Genomic DNA, 16,140 nt, shown 5'->3' with positions numbered 1-16,140 from the left:
CTTCCCTTCCCCCAACCCTCGCTATGATGATTCTAGTTTTTGTGATGATAATTATAGGGATATGAATGTGGAAGAAATTGTGCATGGTCAAAATGGAGAGTTCAAGTTCATGATGGAATGCCTACTTGAAGGAGGAAACAAAGAGCAAAATTCCTTGGAGGATCTTTTGGAAACTAGTCTCCAAAATGATTTGGTGCTTGAAAGGTTGACTTCACAAATAGTAGAAATGCTTGAAGCTTTAGAGGTCCAAAAAGCCTTGAAAGTGAATGATAGTCAAGAACCTTCCTTAGATGTTGAAGCCAAAAATCCTCCTTTGGCACTTGATTCAAATCAAGAAGAACTCTCAAATGCTCAAAATGAGAGGTTAATGCTCATGTTGGAGGCTATTCTTGAAAATGAGGAGAAGCAAAACTTGGCACTCGAGGACTTGAAACAAGCACTATATCTAAATGATAGACTATCCGCACCTTGGAAGATCAAATAAAATCATTGGTTGAGGCTCATAATGCTCACCAACTTGAGAGTGTGTAAAGAGGTCAAGAAGAGTCCAACTTCGAGAAAGAAAGTGAGTTTTATTTTGAGGAATCAAGAATTGAACATCCGCCAACCAACTCCATGCTTGTTGGTGATGCCAAGAAAAATATGGAATTAGAGTCAACCGATGTAGTTAAAAAGATTGTTGAAAATGACTCTAGTTCGGGGGGAAAAGAGAATGTTAAAATCCGGAAAATGTTGCAAGTTGGGAGGTTACTATCTCATTCCAAGCATTTTTCAACTTTGTAATTCTATGGTGATATGGGAATTGAGCCCTGTGTATCCATATTAGAGTGCAAAGAAGAAAGACAAGAGCCATACATCTTACAATTTGAAAATTCAAGAACGCAAAATGAGATTCCTCAAAAGAAAGCCGATAAATGCAAAATGAAGAAATTGATGTTTGGCTTGATCATCTACTTACCACCCCCCGCCGCTCGTGGTCACAAACTTGGCTCCACGTTAGGTGCCCAGTTCATATCCTCCAAGTGGAGAGAAAAGTGATAAAGTTGATTCGCGTCGTGACACGACGTTAAATACGGCGCTTGGTGGGAGGCAACCCATCATTTTCAAGTTTTTAGTCATTTTTAAAATTTTCATTTGATTTTTAATTTTTTTTTGTAGAATAGTTTATTTTTATTATTTTTGATCAATCTACTAAGTTGCAGGAAGTGTGAAAGTGTTGGGACAAAAGGTAGGAAGATTGAAGAATGAAAAACAAGTCAGTCCCAGATTATAGTTACCGCATTCACGAAAAATAGTTCGCAATTGCGAGCACCTGATTTGTTGCAAAACAGAAGAAACTGTTGCGAAGAAGAGGTCGCAATTGCAACATTAGAGGGTCTTTAACAGAGGTTTGGTATGCAGTTAACATAATTTCAAAAATATGTTCGGGCTCTCAAAGCGAACGACCTCCCCCTTCCTCACTCTCCCAACTTTGAAACTGTCACGACCTAAAATCCTAACCTGTCATGATGACGCCTATCTCAATACTAGGCAAGTCGACAACACCAATAACCCAAAATTTTTTTAAATACTGAAAACATAATAATTAAGTTTAAGAGTAAATCCCACAAACATTGGAAATAAATACACTCCCAAAACCCGGTGTCACTATGTACATAAGCATCTATACATTACAAGTTTGGAAAACGTGGTCTATAATAATCTTAGACCAAATACAATAAACAAAAGGATAGGGAAGGAGAGACAAGGTCAGCGAAACATGGAAGCTACCTCTGAATCTCCGGAAAATCGACTGTGTGAAAGAATCAACACCCACTATGTCCGGGATCACCTAGATCTGCACACGAAGTGCAGGGTGTAGTATGAGTACAACCAACTCAGTAAGTAACAATAATAAATAAAGAACTGAAAGTAGTGACGAGCTTCTCAGCCAAGTCCAAATACAGTACTTTCTAATATAAAAGGGTAGGCATGCTCTCAAGTTCAACATTTAAGATTTCACTGAAATTTCATATCAAGTTTGACCAAAATAGAAAATAATGTTTTTTTTCTCGAAATTTCCAAAATAGTAATATATGACAGCTGAAATGCAGCAAATAATGAAATCAATGCATCCTCTCAGAGTAACAGTCACTCAGTCCTCCCATTCACTCCAACCTAACAGTCACTCTTTCCTCACAGTCACTCTTTCCTCACAGTCATTCATCACTCGGCACTCACACTCAGTAGTAACTTGCACTCACTGGGGGTGTGTACAGACTCCGGAGGGGCTCCTTCAGCCCAAGCGCTATATCAAGCCAATCATGGCATAAATCAATAAAACATGCTGCGGCGTGCAGCCTGATCCCCTCGGCCTCACTCAGTCATCAACCTCTCCAGTCTCTCGGGCTCTCAGAAATAATGATAAGCAGCCCAACAACAATGATATGATGCATCAATAATGAATAAGAGAGACTGAGGTAAAAATGTTCAAATAGAACTGTGACTGAGTGCAAAACAGCAATTTAGCAAATAATTTCACAAGTACACGACCTCTGTGGGTCCTAAGAGTGTAAACATATGATTTAAACATGATTCATAGATAAATTTTTCTTATGCGGGGGAAAGTGCACGTATATCAACAGATTTTTCAACTACACAGTTTCATGGAATTGACCAAGTCATAATTCCTGCGGTGCACGCCCACACGTCCATCACCTAGCATGTGCGTCACCTCAAAACCCATCACATAATATATATTCCGGGGTTTCATACCCTCAGGACCAAATTTAGAACTATTACGTACCTCAAACCGTGTAATTCCTTATTCTGCAATGTCTTTACCTCGTGAATTGGCCTCCAAATGCCTCGAATTTAGCAACAAATAATTTGATTTAGTCAATAAAATTTATTGGAATTAATTCCATATCAAAATCTGAAATTTAGCTCAAAAATCACCCGTATGGCCCACGTCTCAGAACTAGAAAAAAGTTACAAAATTCGGAAGCCCATTCAACCACGAGTCTAACCATACCAATTTTTTCAAAATCCGACCTCAACTCGTCTCCAAATCTTCAAATCTTATTTTCAAATCCCTAAGTTCAAATCCCCGATTTATACCTTAAAAATATATAATCTAGTCGGATTATTCGATGATAACTCAATATTATGAAGTAGAAATGATCATAAGTGACTTACATCAAGATTTCCCGTGAAAACCTCGCTCAAACTCGCCCAGCCTAAGCTTGAAATGCCCAAAAATGGCGAAAGCTCGGAACCCCTCTGTTTTTGTACTGCCCAGGGGTTTCCGCTTCTGTGAGATTTTGTGCGCATCTGCGGACACGCTTCTGCAAGGAGCTGTCCGCTTCTGCTAAGCTGCCTCACCAAGTGCCCTTGTGCTTCTGCGATCAAACGCCCACACATGCGGGGCCGCTTCTACGGCTACCTGCCGCTTCTGCAATCGAAGCCCCAACAACGCCTGGACGTATCTGCGATGGAAGGCTCACTTCTGCAAGCTCGCACCTTCGCAGGTGCGATTACATTAGATGGCAGAAACCTTCAGATTTTCTTCTAAGTCCGAATTCGATCCTTTAACCCTCCGAAACTCACCCGAGGCCCCCGGGACCTCAACCAAATATACCAACAAGTCCTAAAACACCATACAAACTTAGTCGAACCCTCAAATCACCTCAAACAATGCTAAAACCACGAATCATACCCCAATTCAAGCCTAATGAACTTTGAAATTTTAAGTTTCTACAAACAACACCGGAACCTATCAAATCAAGTACGATTGACCTCAAATTTTGCACAATGGTCATAAATAACATAACGGACCTATTAAAATTTTCAGAATCGAATTTCAACCCCGATATCAAAACGTCAACCCCCCGGTCAAACTTCCTAAAAATTTGACTTTCACCATTTCAAGGCTAATTCCACTGTGGACCTCCAAATAATTTTTCGGACATGCTCCTAAGTCCAAAATCACCATACAGAGCTATTGGAATCATCAGAATTAAATTCTGAGGTCGCTTACACATAAGTCAATATCTGATCAACCTTTCCAACTTAAGTTTTCAATTATGAGACTAAGTGTCTCATTTCACTCTGAAATCTTTCCGGACCCGAACCAACTAACACGGTAAGTCATAAAATAACTGTAAAGCATAACTTGAGCAGTAAATGGAGAAACGGGGTTATGATACTCAAAACGACCGGCCGGGTCGTTACATTCTCCCTCTCTTAAACAAACGTTCATCCTCGAACTGGTTTAGAATCATACTTGGAGTCTCAAATAGGTGTGGATATTTGCTCCGCATCTCCTGCTCAATCTCCCAAGTAGCTTCTTTGACTGGATGGATTCTCCACTATACCTTCAATGATGCTATGTTCTTTGACCTCAACTTTCGAACCTGCCGGTCTAAAATAGCCACCGGCTCCACATCATAAGTCAGATTACTGTCCAGCTGCACTGTACTGAAATCCATTATATAAGACGGATCCCCAACATACTTTCGGAGCATGGATACATGGAATACTGGATGAACATTTGATAGACTAGGTGGCAAGGCAAGTTCATAAGCCATCTCTCCAATTTTCTTAAGTATCTCAAAAGGCCCAATATACCGAGGGCTCAACTTTCCCTTCTTCCCGAATCTCAACACACCCTTCATGGGTGAAATCTTGAGCAGAACCTTTTCCCCAACCATGTAAGCAATGTCACTGACCTTCCGGTCAGCATAACTCTTCTATGTAGACTACACCGTGTGAAGCCGCTCCCGAATAAACTTAACCTTCTCCAAAGCATCTTGAACCAAATCACTACCCAATAGCCTAGCCTCACCTGGCTCAAACTAACTCACAGGAGACCAACACCGTCTCCCATATAAAGCCTCATACGGAGCCATCTGAATGCTCGATTAGTAGCTGTTATTGTAAGCAAACTCTGTCAGTGGAAATCCATACCTAGGATTACACAGAGATAACCAGTCCATACCTAGGATTACATCGAAATCAACCATACTAAGCAATAAGAGATCAACTTTAGTCTTCAGTCCCTCAATAGTTACCACACATGACTGATGTACACCGACCACAATAATAGTATCACCCACCGGCATAGATACACGAACATGTGAAACTAAGGATTCACGGGGCATATCTAGATAATGAGTAAAGTACGATGATACATACGAATAAGTAGAACCAGTGTCAAATAATATAGAAGCTTCCCTGTGGCACACTGAGACGACACCTGTGATCACTGCATCTGAGGTAACGACATCTGGCCTGGCAGAAAAAGCATAGAATCGGGCCTGACCACCACCTGATCGGCCTCCAACTCTTGGGCGGCCCCTAGCTGACTGACCCCCATACCGGGCTGGCTGGACGAGTGGTGAAGTAACTGGTGCTGTAGTCGTAGTCTGACTTCTCTGCTGCACTAGACCTCCGAGCGACGAGGACATAGTCTCCACATATGCCCAAATTCCCCGCACTCAAAGAAGCTCCCTGGTACTGGTGGTGGTGCTGACTGAATCGAGCTTTGAGAACCAGAATAACTGCTAGAAGCACCCGGTGCAAATGAACCCTGAATGGAAGGAGCACGGGAGGAACTCTGGGCTGGCATGGCACTGAGAGATGACTAAACCTGATGAGAACTATATGAACTCTAGCTTGATGATGCACCACAGTGAAATTGACGACCTGTATGAGTGTGTCTGTAAGGACGACCCCTACTGAGGTAAAACTGACCCTCGGAAGGAACACCGCTGAAATCACCTGGACCACGAGGCCTCTTGGCCTCCCTCTCTCCATGCTCCTGGCTACGAACCATCTCTATTTGCCGAGCAATGTCAACTACCTCATCAAAAGTAGCACCAGATACTCTCTCCCGAGTCATAAGTAATCGTAGCTGATATGTGAGGCCATCAATGAACCTCCTAATCCTCTACCTATTAGTGGGAACCAACCAAAATGTGTGACGAGCCAACTCAAAAAATCTCATCTTGTACTGCGTCACAGACATACCATCCTGACGTAACTGCTCAAACTGTCTACGCAGCTCCTCTTTGCGAGACAGCGGCACAAACTTCTCCAAAAAGAGAATGGAGAATTTCTTCCATGTAAGTGGTACAACACCGACCGACCTGCGCCTCTCATAAGTCTCCCACCATCTGAAGGCAACTCCAGAAAACTAAAAAGTAATGAACGAGACCCTACTGGTCTCCAAAATACCCGTTGTCCGAAGCATCCGCTGGCACTTATCCAGAACACCCTGAGCATCCTCTGACTCAGCACCACTAAATGATGGAGGTCGAAGCTTCCCAAATATCTCAAGTCTCCTCTGCTCATCATCTGCCATAACGGGGACAACCGGGGCCTGAACAACTGCAGCCGGCTGGGCTAGTAGTGCCCCCGGTATCTGAAGTCCCTGTACCACCTGATCTGGAGTACGGGCAACAGGGGTATGAGTACCTCCCCCGTCCTGAGAAGTGGCAGGTGCGGCCTTTGCCGAAACCACGTGAGCAAGGCCAGTGCAAATTGTCAATATCTGGGCCAAAGTCTCCTGAAGGCCTGGAATCTCAATGGGCACAGCTGGTGCCTGAGCTGGTCCTGTCGGCTCAGCTATATCTGGAATCTGCTCCTAAGCTGGAGCAACTGGTGGTGCTACATGTGCTGCTCCAACTGCAGTACGAGCTACACCTCGACCTCTACCTCGGCCCCGGCCTCTACCACGGCCCCGGCCTCTCGTGTCCCTGGATGGTGGCACTGGTGGCTGACCATCCGATCTGGTAGTACGTGTTCTCACCATCTGTGAGAGAATAGAATATCAGAAATTTAGTTTTCGGAATCAATAAATTCGCACGACAGAGTGCAAGAAATTGAAAGTTTTCCTAAGGGTTCGGCAGCCTCTTGAAGATAAGTACAGACGTCTCCGTACCGATCCGCAAGACTCTACTAAACCTGCTCATGACTCGTGAGACCTATGTAACCTAGGCTCTGATACTAACTTGTCACGACCCAAAATCCTAACCTGTCGTGATGGCGCCTATCTCAATACTAGGCAAGCCGACAACATCAATTACCCACAATTTCTTTTTAATACTGAAAACATAATAATTAAGTTTAAGAGTGAATCCCACAAACATTGAAAATAAACACACTCCCAAAACCCGGTGTCACTGAGTACATGAGTGTCTATACATTACAAGTTTGGAAAACATGGTCTATAATAATCTGAGACCAAATACAATAAACAAAAGGATAGGGAAGGAGAGACAAGGTCTGCGAAACATGGAAGCTACATCTAAATCTCCAGAAAATCGACTGTGTGAAAGAATCAACACCCACTATCTCCGGAATCACCTAGATCTGCACACGAAGTGTAGGGTGTAGTATGAGTACAACCAACTCAGTAAGTAACAATAATAAATAAAGAACTTAAAGTAGTGACGAGCTTCTCAGCTAAGTCCAAATACAGTACTTTCCAATATAAAAGGGTAGGCATGCTCTCAAGTTCAACATTTAAAATTTAACTGAAATTTCATATCAAGTTTGACCAAAACAGAAAATAATGCTTTTTTTTCCTGAAATTTCCAAAATAGTGATATATGACAGCTGAAATGCAGCAAATAATGAAGTCAATGCATCCTCTCAGAGTAACAGTCACTTAGTCCTCCCATTCACTCCAACCTCACAGTCACTCTTTCCTCACAGTCGGTCATTCCTCACAGTCACTCATCACTCGGCACTCGCACTCGGCACTCACACTTAGTAGGTACCTGCGCTCACTAGGAGTGTGTACAGACTCCGGAGGGGCTTCTTCAACCCAAGCGCTATATCAAGCCAATCATGGCATAAATCAATGAAACATGCTACGACGTGTAGCCCGATCTATAAATATCCTCACAATTAGGCCCTCGGCCTCACTTAGGCATCAACCTCTCCAGTCTCTCGGGCTCTCAGAAATCATGATAAGCAGCCCAACAACAATGATATGATGCATCAATAATGAATAAGAGAGACTGGGGTAAAAATATATAAATAGAACTGTGATTGAGTGCAAAATATCAATTTAGCAAATAATTTCAAAAGTACACGACCTCTGTGGGTCTCAATAGTGTAAACATATGATTTAAACATGATTCATAGATCAATTTCTCTAATACGGGGGAAGATGTACGGCAATAGATTTTTCAACTACACAGTTCCATGGAATTGACCAAGTCATTATTCCTACGGTGCACGCCCACACGCCCGTCACCTAGCATGTGCGTCACCTTAAAACCAATCACATAATACATATTCCGGGGTTTCATACCCTCAGGACCATATTTAGAACTGTTACTTACCTCAAACCGTGTAATTCTATATTCTGCAATGTCTTTACCTCGTGAATTGGCCTCCAAACGCCTTAAATCGAGCCGCAAATAATTTGATTCCGTTAATAAAATTTATTGGAATTAATTCCATAAGCAAAATATTAATTTTCCATCAAAATCCGAAATTTAGCTAAAAAATGGCACGTCTTGGAACCCTACAAAAGTTACAAAATCCGGAAGCCCATTCAACCATGAGTCTAACCATACCAATTTTACCAAAATCCGACCTAAACTCGACCTCCAAATCTTCAAATCTTATTTTCAAATCACTAAGTTCAAATCCCCGATTTACACCTCAAAAACATGTAATCTAGTCGGATTATTCGATGATAATTCAATATTATGAAGTAGAAATGATCACAAGTGACTTACCTCAAGATTTCCCGTGAAAACCTCGCTCAAAATCGCCCAGCCCGAGCTTGAAATTCCCAAAAATAGCAAAAGCTCGGAACCCCTCTGTTTTTGTACTGCCCAGGGGTTTCCGCTTCTGCGGGATTTTGTGCGCATCTGCGGACACGCTTCTGCGAGGAGCTGTCCTCTTCTGTGAAGCTGCCTCACCAAGCGCCCTTGCACTTCTGCGATCAAACGCCCGCAGGAGCGGGCCCACTTCTGCGGCTACCTGCCGCTTGTGCGATCGAAGCCTCAATCATGCCTGGACGCATCTGCGATGGAAGGCACGCTTCTGCGAGCTCACACCTGCGATGGAAATTCCGCAGATGTGATTACATCAGATGGAAGAAACCTTCAGATTTTCTTCTAAGTGCAAAAACCTTCAAATTTTCTTCTAAGTCCGAATTCGATCCGTTAACCTTCTGAAACTTACCCGAGGCCCCCGCGACCTCAACCAAATATACCAACAAGGTTTAAAATACCATATGAACTTAGTCGAACCCTCAAATAACCTCAAACAATGCTAAAACCATGAATCATACCCCAATTTAAGCCTAATGAACTTTGAAATTTTAAGTTTCCACAAACGACGCCGGAACCTATCAAATCAATTCCGATTGACCTCAAATTTTGCACACAAGTCATAAATGACATAAAGTACCAATTAAAATTTTCAGAATTGGATTTTGACCCAGATATCAAAACGTCAACCCCTGGTCAAACTTCCAAAAATTTGACTTTCGCCATTTCAAGCCTAATTCCACTACGGAACTCCAAATAATTTTCCGGACACGCTCCTAATTCCAAAATCACCATACGGAGCTATTGGAATCATCAGAATTAAATTCCGAGGTCGTTTACACATAAGTCAATATCTGGTCAACCTTTCCAACTTAAGTGTTCAATTATGAGACTAATTGTCTCATTTCACTCCGAAATCCTTCCGGACCCGAACCAACTAACATGGTAAGTCATAAAATAACTGTAAAGCATAAGTTGAATAGTATATGGGGAAACGGGGTTATAATACTCAAAACGATCGGCCGTGTCGTTACAGAAATTCCCTTATTTTTACTCCTAATTGCAAGCATCAAGGTATGAAGGCTTAATATTTGTGCTCTTTATGTTCTATATTATTATCTTCTTCTTCTTATCTCCTTTATCTCTCAATAGTTAGGGTTCAATTGGTTTCCTCTCTTTTGTGCGAAATTGTTTGAAAAATAGCTCAAAAGTGTTCTGATTTCCGGGTGAGGTTGGTTGAGAGTGTGAGCCTCGTTCTTTGTTGAAAAATGGGGAAGTCTGAGTACCTATAACTTTGTTAAAATATGAGTGAGTTTGTGTGCTTGATATGTGTTTGATTAAAGGCCCGAATGAAATTCTTGGCCGAATCATTGAAATTTCTTCTATTCGTGGTTGTGTGTGATGTTTATTGCATGATTTTGTGCCTAAAAACTGATTGCATTCTCTGAAAAATATGCCTTTGATAAAATAATTTGGGGTTGGAACTATTCTGGGTATGAAGAGCTCCTGGGGACGATGGCATCGCAATTGCGATACTTCGCCTTTGCGAAGAGGCAAACGCAATTGCGAAAACCATCAGACCTGGCAATTTTTGCATTTGCGATATTTGTTTCGCAATAGCGACTTCTAAAGATTCCTGATGCCTTCAAAATTGCGAGGAAAATGTGGCAATTGCGACATCAGAGAGAAGACCTCTGTTGAACTAAAAATCCTGAATATTTTTCTAAGGCTGGGTTTTGACTGTCCAATCATTTCTTTGGCATATTTGACTCATTTTGAAATATATTTCTTAGACATATCACATTATTACTCCAATACTTTCTTTACAGGTACCATAAGCTGAAAATGAGCTATAACTCCAACGAATCTGCGCATGAAACTCCTTTGGAAGTGGAGGAGAACTATGACCAACACCGGTTCTTGTCATTGGAATGCCAGGAACAGTACTATGCCGTGTGTTGATTATGAAAAAGATGCTCCTGGAAAGTGGTATATTGCTGGAAAAGTCCAGAATGTCTTCCCGAGTACCATCAGAGTCTTGTAGAAGTGGGATGGACCTGTTTTCCCCTCAACTTTGCAAAGCAAATGAGCAATGGGTGAGGGAGTTTTATGCAAATATCCCAACCATCAGGTTAAGAAATCCAATCATGATGACAGGGGGAAAGATGGTGAATTTTGGAGCTTAAGCTGTGAATCGAATCTATAACCTGCACGATCATGACATGACACCATTCCGTGCGAAGGATTATGCCACAGGTGAGTGGTTGGTCTCCAAATTATGCCCAGGTGCGGATGTTCCATGGGCGATTGAAAAGAGAGGTATCACATCCAAAGAAATCACTGTCGAAGCAAAGATATGGCTAGCCATCATATGCATTCGAATCTCTCTTGGGGGGAACATATGGAATGTACCAAAAAAATGAGAGCTCAAATGATAGCCTCCATTCTTGATGATATCCGGCTCAATGTTTTGGAGATTTTCATCAATGAGCTGTGGGAATATCGAGTTCATGAGGGTCAATCACTGATGTTCCCATCTCTCATCACTGAGTTGTGCCAAATTATTGGGGTTGAGGAGGATCCGGAAGACAACTGGGTAGATTTTAGGAAGCCTATTGCTCCATTGAAAAAAGGAGGAGAGGGTGGCACCGTGCAAAGCAAAAAGAGAAAGTTGGGATCTTCTCAAAACGACCATGGTAGCCAGCCATCATCTTCTGTAGGAGGACTATTTGCTATGCTCTCTGAAGAAATGCGATAGATTCGTGACCTAGTAGCTGGCCTTCCATAGGAACCTGGGGAGACATCTGAGGGACCCTCTGTATGCATCTCAAAGAAAGAATTTCAAAAGTATCTCAATGATCAGAAGAAGTAGGGGGATCACCTTAAGAAGTTGGAGAAAGCATACACTGATTTGGCCACGTCGCATGCAACTTTGAGTACTTCTCATGCCAAGCTGGCAAATGCACACACCAGGATGAAGAAGAGGAGAAGAAGAGAGATAAATTCTTCACCTACATGTGGAAGGGTGTGAAGGGGCTACGGAAAGTTCTAAAGCCTTAAGAGTTAGCGCCATTGACCGAGCCATAAGATGATGATGATGCTCCAGTTCATTAGTCTAATGAAGAGGAGGAGGCTGCGACTGAGTCCGAAAGTAAGGAGAGCACTTGATGCAGTATTCAACGTGCACTTTCCACCATTTTACTCTATTTTGTTTAGTTACATTGAGGACATTGCAATATTTCCAGTTGGGGGTGGCTTCTTGTATAACTATTGATATGGTAGACTGATATTTTGTTTTCATGTGATGTGTTATATTAGTGTGTTTACTAGCTTTTTGATTTTTTATATATAGTATGTTTTATTTTGTTGGCAATATCCTTGGTTTTCTTTGTACCACGGTTCTTTTTCCGAGGAGCCAATTTTTGTTTTGAATTGGGTATTTTTTGGTGAATTGTTGTGTCGAATTTCCGATGATGGATTACTAGGCGGCATTCTTAAGAGAATTAGTCTTGTAGTTTAGATATAGTTTTTGTTAATTTAGGAGAATAAGTGGTATGAGTTGGGATTTGTGCCCATTGGCCAATTTGTAGCTTGATTGGTACCAACATGATTTAAACTTAGGCATATGAATTCTTGATCTCTAAAAAAGAAAAATAATTGAAGTAAGAATTGCTGTCATGACTTTTAGACTCAACTTTTGGCTCTTTGATTCATTAAATAGTCTCTTAGGTTATATGTGACTTCTTTGAGTTCATTGGTTTCAACTGGATTTTGGATTTGTATTTCACTCGAGTTTTCATGTTCCATGTGTGGTGAGATTTATTATGAGTTCTTTTGCATTATTTGTAGTCTATAACTTGCCCAAAATGTGTTTCAAGGTGAAATCCTAAATTAATTTGGTTTGAAAAATGATGTTAGGCCTTCTTTGGACCGTTCTTTTGCCATATATTTTCTACCTGTTCATATTCTCCCTAGTCAACCCCTTTTGAGCCTTTAACCTTTTCTTTGGCAACCATGTTACATGCTTTAACCTTGTGTTCTTTATTGATCTATCTTTTGGCATCCCATCTCCCTAAGTTCTTTGAAAGTGTGAACATAGGCTAAAAGCCTAAGTTTGGAGGTGGCGGTTGGAAAAGTTGTGATGTGGTAGTTTCTTATGAGGTGAAAGGTTAAAAAAAAACAAATGTTACATATATGCATAGTAGAACCTTCCTGGCGTTTGAAAAAAAAGGAAGGAAAAATAAGGAATTGTGAATAAAGGGAAGACTAGATGGTGCAATGAAAAAAATGAAGAAAGGGAGGAAAAGTTTTTGAAGTGTATTTCGATTGTTGAAAAATTATAGTGCTTAGGGAGGTTTTGAGTCACTCTAACCAAAATTGTTCCCTACCTTAACCAAAAGCCTAAACTACAACTCTTTAAGTCCTAATTGATTTTGAACCAAGTTTGTCTACATTAGTGGAGAAATACATGAAGGGCAAGCCTATGGTACTGCTTGTGTGGATTTGAACATCTTTGTGTGAGAGAGAGTTAATGCTTTCCATTTGATATCCCATTTATGTTTTGAATTGTAATTTATGAGTGTGGGATTCTCTCTTAAGTGTGAGGGCACATGATATTTGAGTTGTGAATTTAATCCCATTTTTAATTGGGAGGAATGAACAAGGAAAAGTTATTTGTGATAAAGAGGCAACTTTTGAAGTTTTAGTGTCATGATTTGATTGCTACTTTAATTAATATAGTGTTTGAGCACTTGAATTGTAATGAAATTTATGAGAAATATTTGGTGTTTCATATGCTTTGGATTAGTTGTTAGTACCAATCAATGCTTTGGATTAGTTGTTAGTACCAATCAAAGTCATGTGTTTGTGCTTAAAGTAGACTTTTTGACTTGGTATGATATTGATGCACTACTGAGTTGATTACATGGAAGGAGATTTGCTTTGATTGCTTGAGGACAAGCAATAGTTTAAGTTTGGGGGTTTGATAAGTTGGTATTTTACTAACTTATCTCGTCCTTAATCTTAGACTTTTGCTATGTTTGATGGATAAAATAGTGTGTTTGATGTCGTTTACTTCTATTTTACAGGTTCTATGTGATTTAGAAGTGATCGGTTAGAAACCAAGCGAAAAAAGTCAAAAAGGGGCTCAAAAGCGGAAATTTGGAAATTGGCCTCAGGTGTCGCAAATGTGAGCAGAAGCTCGCAATTGCGAAGTCAACCATGCCAGTAAGCGTTCGCAAATGCGAAAATGTGAATCGCAATTCCTAAGTCAACTAAGTCCAACAATGTTCGCAGATGCGAAAATAGGGCCGCAAATGCAAAGTCAAACTAGACAGTCAACTTTTGCAAATGCGAAGTCCTTTATCGCAAGTGCAATAATCAACAAAAAAGTCAAGGTTCGGAAATGCGAACATCCCTTCGCAAATGCAAAGATCGCTATCACGACCCATACCTCAACACGTCGTGATGGAGCCTATCACAGTGCAAGGCAAACCGTCAACCATAAACAATTACGTATTTTTAAATTGAAAATAAGATGAAACATGTTTAACAGTAATAACTCTCGTAAATAGTCGATAAGAAATACTGCGATTCAAATACAAATTTCCCAATATTCGGGTGTCACTAAGTAAATGATCTACTAATGTCAACATAATCAAACTTCTAATACAACTGTCTAGAAAGATAAAATAGTGCTAAATAACTGGAAAGAAGGAGTGTCGAGGTCTGCAGACGTCAAAAGCAGCTACCTCAAAAGTCTCCAAGCAGATGGAGCTCCAAATCTAGCAATCGCCTTGCCCAGAAGTATCTGGATCTGCACACGAAATCCAGAGTGTAGTATGAGTATAATCGACCCAATAAACTCAATAAGTAATAGGACTAACCTTGGGCTGAAAGTAGTGACGAGCTCAGATAGGTACAATCCAAATCCAGATGATAACAATAATAACTCAGAGAGAAATCCAATAATCAATTTGTAGACAGTACGAAAATGTAGACATGCTTTCTAGTTTTTAACAGTTTGGGAACAACACGGATAAAATTTGCCATGTATGACTAATATGAGGTATGTCACATCTCGATATCTAAATGTCAAGTATGCACGTCACCTGTAATGCAACACAGTGATAAAGTCATATATTCATACTCTTGGGGTATTCATCCTCACTCAGCATGCTCAATCACTCGGCACTCCCAATCACTCAGCACTCTCAATCACTCAGCACTCTCAATCACTCGGCACTCACACTCGGCACTCGCACTCGGCCCTCACACTCGGCCCTCACACTCGGTACTCATGGTACCTGCGCTCACTGTTGCTATGTCAGACTCCGGAGGGGCGAATCCTGCCCAAGCGCTAATATAAGCCAATATGGCATGTTGCGACGTGCAGCCCGATCCTATCAATATCACTCAGAATTAGGCCCTCAGCCTCACTCAATCATCAATCTCTCCAGTCTCTTGGGCTCAGAAAACTCATGCTAATCAGCCCAAATAATGATACATGATGTAATCGTAAATGATAACAAAGACCGAGATATGATATGCAAGTGATGAATGTGACTGAGTACATAACGACAATTTAAGCAAATAAATAAACAACAGAAACAACCTTTATGGTTCCCAACAGTACTATCATATAGCCTAAACATAATTTCTAACATGAATCATAACTCAATTTCTCTAACACACGGAGATTACATGAATAATAACAAGACTAGGTAACTACACAATTTTACTGAATCAACTGACTCACAATTACTATGGTGCACGCCCACACACACGTCACCTAGCATGAGTGTCACCTCAACACCAACCACATAGCACATAGTTCAAGGATTCATACCTTCAAAGCCAAGTTTAGAAGTGTTACTTACCTCAAATTGCACAAATCCCAACTCTAACAAGACCTTGCCTCGCGAATCGGCCTCTGAAAGACTGTAATCTAGCCACAAATAACTTAAAACAATCAATACAAGCTATAGGAATCATTTCCATATGATAAAGTTAGGTTCTTTAGCAAAAGTCAAAAAGTCAACCCAAAAGGTATGGCTCGTGCCTACATCTCGGAAATCAATAAAATTTACAAAATCTGAACACCCATTCAACAATTACTCCAACCATACCAAAATCACCCAATTTCGACCTCAAATCGTCACTCAAATCCTCAAATCTTACTATCCAATCCCTAATAAAGAATTCCCCAAATTCCATCTTAAAAACACATAATCTAGGTGGGAAATGCAATGGGTATTCAATATTAATGAATAAAAATGATCAATAGTTGCTTACCTCTTGAAATTTAGAGAAAACCCTCTCAAAAATCGCCTCGAGCCGAGCTTGCAAAGTCCACAAATGAAAAAAT

The sequence above is a fragment of the Nicotiana tabacum genome, chromosome 23 (assembly GCF_000715075.1).
Source record: "Nicotiana tabacum cultivar K326 chromosome 23, ASM71507v2, whole genome shotgun sequence".
NCBI lineage: Eukaryota > Viridiplantae > Streptophyta > Magnoliopsida > Solanales > Solanaceae > Nicotiana > Nicotiana tabacum.
The sequence above is the reverse complement of the archived record's forward strand: the minus strand, read 5'-3'. Positions refer to the sequence as shown.